Genomic DNA, 6,000 nt, shown 5'->3' with positions numbered 1-6,000 from the left:
TTTTATAGCAAGGAGGGGAATGATTAACTTTTCAGTCTAGGCACGGAGGTCCCTAGGACCATCAACGGAGAAGAGCAGAGAGTGGGACCCTACCCAGAGAAGCAGTGATGCCTAAAATGGAGGCAGAGATGATGACGTGGGGCGATGGAGCAGCTGGAGACTTTAGATCCAGAGAGGGAGAGCGACTGTGTGCTGAAAACCTGGAGGGTACGGGGGAAGGATTACATGGAGGGGATCCTTGTAACCATGGCAATGAGACGATTATACGATAGAATGAATGTAAAACTAATGTTCTCCCATGTAAACTACCACATAATTCACAATAAAACATTTAAGAAAAAAAAGAGCAAAGGATCCTGAAGGAAGAAGTCCAAGGTGCACTGAGACATTGGCAAAGAACAAGGCTCTGGGTATTCATGGATTACAAATTGAAATCTTTCAACAAACTGATACAGCACTGGAGGCACTCACTCATCTATGCCAAGAAATTTGGAAGACAGCTACCTGGCCAACTAGAAGAGATCCGTATTTGTGCCCATTCCAAATAGAGGTGACCCAATGGAATGCAGAAATCATCGGACAGTATCATTGATATCCCATGCGAGTAGTTTTATTAAAAGTAATATAGAAATGGCTGCAAGCATACATTGACAGAAAACTTCCAGAGGTTCAAGTCAGTTTCAGTAGAAGATATGGAACAAGGCATATATCACTGCTGACACCAAATAGATCTTGGATGAAAGCAGAGAATACCAGAAAGATGTTTACCTGTGCTTTATTGACTATGCAAAGGCTTTAGATTGTGTGGATCGTGACGAGCTATGGACAACATTGCGAAGTATGAGTATTCCGGAACACTTGACTCTGCTCATGAGGAACCTGTACATAGACCAGGAGGCAGTAGTTTGAACAGAACAAGGACCACCGAATGGTTTAAAATTAGGAAAGGTGTGTGCCAGGGTTGTATTTTCACCATACTTATTCAAGCTGTATGCTGAGCAAATAATCTGAGAAACTGGATTAGGTGAAGAAAAACGTGTCATCAGGATTGGAGGAAAACCCATTAACAACCTGCAATATGTAGCTGATACAACCTTGCTTGCTGAAATTGAAAGGACTTAAAATACTTACTGATGAAGATCAAAGCCACATCCTTCAGTATGGGTTGCACACCTCAATGTAAAGAAAACAAAAATCTTCACCACTAGACCAATAAACAAAATCCATACCAATGATGAAAAAAGACTGAAGTTGTCAAAGACTTCATTTGGTTCAGATCAACCATCAACACTCATGGAAGAAGCAGTCAAGAAATCAAACAACGTATTGCATCAGGCAAATTTGCAGCACAAGACATTTAAAGTGTTGAAGAGCAAAGATATCAGTTAAGAATACTAAGGTACGCCTGACTCAAGCCATGGTATTATCGATAGCCTCATATCAATGTGAAAGTTGTACAGGGAATCAGGAAGACCGTAGAAAACTTGATGCATTTGAGTTATGGTTTGGGAGGAGAATATTAAAAGTACCATGGGCTGCCAAAAAAACAAAGAGATCAGTGTTGGAAGAAGTACAGTTAGAGTGCTTCTTGGAAGCCAGAATGGTCAGACTTCGTTTCTCATACTTCAGACATATTTTCAGGAAGGACCAGTCTCTAGAGAAGGATATCCTGTTTGGTAAAGAGGAGGGTCGGAAAAAAAGAGGAAGACCCCTAACAAGATGGATTGGCAAAGTGGCGGCAGCGATGGGCTCAGGTACAATGATTGTGAAGTTGGCTCAGGACCGGGCAGTTTTTTATTCTGTTGTGCACAGGGTCGCTATGAGTCAGTACCGACTTGATGGCACCAAACAACAACTACCCAGGGATTCCATACATTATTGAACTTGGGCAATGCTGGCCCAACCAATAAAGACTTCAGAGTACTTGTTCCTTTGGGCTCAGCAGCTTTAAAAGTTTTGGGGAGCTGATCCAGAACCCAAAGGCAACCCCAGACATTGCAATGTTTGGGTCTTATTATCATTTGAAAATTCTAAGATTTTTTTTGCTCTGAGTGTCTGTTTCACATTCAGTCCTCAGATCCCCCAGTCAACCGAGGTAACCCACGAAGAGGCAAAGAGAGAGAGAAGGATCGATGCTTGATTACCCAATTTATTCAAGAGATCTCTTCAACATAAAAAGGGGGAGGGGCAGGGGCAGCGAGACTGACGGGGTGGACTGGCAAGGAAGGGGATTGCATCCGAGTGTTATTCGGGGATGCGCAGTGATGGGGTGCCCAGGCTCTGGGTTCGAATGAGGTGACATCCCCATATGAGCTAAAGGACACTGCACTCTAGATTGTCGCAAACCAGACCCCAAGGACCTGAGAACACAGGACCCCCCCCACCCCCACCCCCGTTAAAGAGTCAAGACACACAAGGTTTACAGTTTCATCTTGTTTCGCGATCAGTTCGGCCACAAAAAGGTGGTTGGAGTGTGCCAGGCGATACAACTGAACCGCCAGAAAGACAGAGGTGGGCAGAGGTGGGGTGCGGTGCAGTGTTTGTCCTGGGCTGGGGACCGAGGGGCTGCAGCGACAGTACCATGGCAAAAGACCCCCCCAGGTGGGTGGGAGTATTGCACTGGGCCATGTAGAAGAGGGAGGGAGGGAGGGAGGGAGGGAGGGGGAGAACGGAAGCTGGTAGGGGCCACAGAGCAGCTTCCCCCTCATCAGTCTTGGAGAAAACACCGTTAAGTTTTTACAGTACAATCATATCCACTTCCTTAGTGAGTGGCCATCAAAAAAACAATCCAGGAGAGGGAGGACTTGTCAGCTGTGAAGGTATTTACAAGGTTCTACATTGAGGGGGAGGAGGGGAGAAGGAACCACAGGTGGGCCCAGGGACCTTCCTCTTTAGGGGTCTTCGGAAGGTAAGGAATTCAACAACCATTATAAATAGGCCTTGTCTCCTCCCCGTCCCCTGTCCCCTGTCCCCTGAATAACAAAGAGATGCTGTCTCTTGGCACCATCTGTGGAACACAGGTGTATTCCCCCGTTCCTTCACCTTCAGTGGTCCGCAAAGGAACAAAAATGCAACTAACACAGAACAGGGCTCCAGAGGGCTCTGCATGACTCACACACATACAGAAATGTCAAGACACCCGTGGAGACTTGCAGATTTCTGCCACAAGGGGGCGTCCGTGTCACAGCCTGACCCACGCACATGTTGCTACCTGACTCACTTGGTGAACCTGGAGAGAGGGACCCTGTCGGCCTGAGAGGGGGGGTGTCCACTCTGAGGTGTACATGATGGGGCCACACTGGCCGCTGCCCTCCTGATTTGCAGGACACAAGTGTGACAAAGGTCTTGGTGGCTGAGGATGCCGCGGAGACTGTCTATTGCTCCTGGGTCACCTCTAACCGGATCCATGTCCTCTGCATCAGGTCTCTGGGCCTGGAGGGGATTCCAGGTGTCCAGGGGACTCCAGGCAGGCTGGCTCCAACAAGGATCATCCCTAAGCCATGCTGGCCGCCGGCCCCAGTGGGTCAGAGTGGGTGCAGCCTAGGGTTCCAACAGCTCAGGGTGCTGCAGACAGTGCCCGTGGCCACTTGGTTCCACCAAGTGCTCAGAAGAGACAGCAAGAAGGAAGCAGCATTCTCTGGTGCTCACAAAGGGTTTCAAAAGCAATCCGTGGAGCAGCACGTCTTTGGGCTGACTCAGCCCGCTACGCAAGGGGCCGTCCCCGGAGGCTTCCCAGCCAAGCCCACTCTGAGACTTCCAGGGAAGGGGGGGCAACGTAGGTGGGGCAGCCCCTTTAACTGGGTGGGCTCTGATGTTACTGAGCCGTTGGGCAGCGTGGCTCCTGAGGAAACAGGGGGCCAAGGGGCCAAGGTCTGGCTGTAAATTTGCTCCCGTGCCAACCTGCAAGGGTGGTGGCGGCTTCAGCACTTCAAAGAGACAGCGCTTGTCTGTTGTCTCCTGGTCCCTGGGTCTGCCTGAGGCTGCTGGGGGGGGGGGGGTCCACCCATCACTTCTGGAGTCTCCGTGGAGGCTGAGTCCTGCCAACCATGGCCCCCATGTGGGCAGAAGGAAGACTCACAGTCCTGAGCTCCACAGAGTGGCCACCATGACAGCCGGGGCCCGGCTCCCTGATGTCCATGTGATCCATCCTGGGACTCAAGGTGGGGTGGGGTAGGGTGGCAGGTCATCCGGTCGTACTGCCTGGAGAGTCTTGCTCAGGGATCACCCGGAATGCGGTGGGGGACACCTGAGTCGGAGGTGGGAGAGTGGTCTGGTCTGCTTGTCCATACTGAGGAGCCTTCTGGGTGGAGTGATGGGAGGCCTCTAGGAGCAGTTTCTGTGCACAAGGGAGACCTCCAAGGCATTTCACCTTCCAGGCACCCACCCCAGTGAACTCCTCGGAGGGCCCCCAGCCAGTCGGCCGCCCAAGTCGTGCTGTGGAGTGGACCATGCCTTTCCCACCTTTTTGTTTTGTGTTTCCTAAATTTAAAAAGCACCGCTGTGCTGGCGTCCGTGTGCAGAGTGAGGACCCAAAGTAAACATGATTTCCATGTGGGCAGCTCAAAGTACCACAGGGGGGCCCGTCAGGCGGAGAGGAGCTCAGCTGCCCGACTCTGTTCAGGAGGGGAGGACGATGACGACTGGGGCTCTGGGGGGCCGTGAGGTCCTGTGAGCGGTGGCTCCAGGCAGTGGCCGGGGCAGCAGCGGTCCCTTGGTTCTGGGTGGGGGTCTGCATAGAAGTTACTGGAAAAGGCAAGAGGGAGTAGGTGAAGGTGGTCAGGAAGGTTGGGACACAGAGACTCACCCTTGCTGGGACCCCCACAGCCACAGCCAGGTGGCCAGAGTTGTCCTGCCCCCTCTGATGCTGGCGTTCATGTGGCTTTCTGCTCGGGACCCCGCCTCCCTGAGCTACTGCTTCAGGATCAGTGACAAGGTGTCAGTCACCGAGTCGGTCCCAATGCTAGGGACCCTGTGTGTCAGAGCAGAACTGGACTCCGCAGCGTTTTCAGTCGCTGACTTTTTAGAAGATCACCAGGCCTTTCTTCCTTGGCGCCTCGGGGTGGACTTAAACCTACAACCAGTCAATTAGCAGTGAAGCAATTCACCATCTGTGTCACCCAGGGACTCCAGGAGAGCACTCCCTCTGCCTCAGTTTCCCCGCCTGTCACCTGGGGCATTTCGGGCCAAGCTCTGGGGTCCTCCCTGGTAGATAGACCTGACTTACTGTGTCGCTCTCGCCGTCGGAGGCCGGCTGGGCCTGCGTGCTATAGTGGAGCGGGGAGTACACCCAGCACCTCTCGTCGGTGGGCTGCGGGCGGGCGGGCAGGTGGGCGGGCGGGCGGCACGTGCAAGAAGAGCAGGCAGAAGGCAGGGTGAGAGGAGGTGCAAGAGAAAGAGAGGAGGAAGAGAGAAGAGAGGAGAACATAAAAGAGGCGGATCCCCCACAGCGGGTGAGCCCCCCACAACCCGAAGGCGAACCTGTCCCCACCTGGGGCAGCTTCTAGGCTTGGCGAGGGCAGCAAGATCATGGAGGTAGGGTAGCAGGGTCACGCAGGGAGGCGATTAGTTCACGCAAGGCAGGCGGCACAGTGGACGGCAGGCTAGCGATGGCCTCCCTCGAACCCTCCCCTGTCCTGCCTGACCTGCCGGCAATCTAGGGAACAGGGCAATCCCCAGATGAGGCCTAGCACCAACCTCAGGGGTCAGGGGTGAGGCAATCCTGGGAGGCCCCATGACAGTGAGTCATGGAATATGACCATTTTCCAGCTGTTTGGGAGCTATTAGGGACAGGCACCTGTGGCCAGCCAGGTCCCTCCGCCAACCTGGATCTACCTAAGCACCCAAAAGCAGACAGCACGTTTGTTGTAGGGCCTAGGGAGACCCTTGGTCTTCCACTACCTCCTGAGAGCCCAGGAGACCCCCTGCCATGAGGGCAATGGGTAAGTCCAGGCCCTCAGCAAGCAGCAGGGACCATCTGGGCCTGGATCTGAGATGGGGAGA

Source organism: Chrysochloris asiatica, unplaced genomic scaffold (genome assembly GCF_000296735.1).
Source record: "Chrysochloris asiatica unplaced genomic scaffold, ChrAsi1.0 scaffold00125, whole genome shotgun sequence".
Lineage (NCBI taxonomy): Eukaryota > Metazoa > Chordata > Mammalia > Afrosoricida > Chrysochloridae > Chrysochloris > Chrysochloris asiatica.
Note: the sequence above shows the minus strand (reverse complement) of the source record.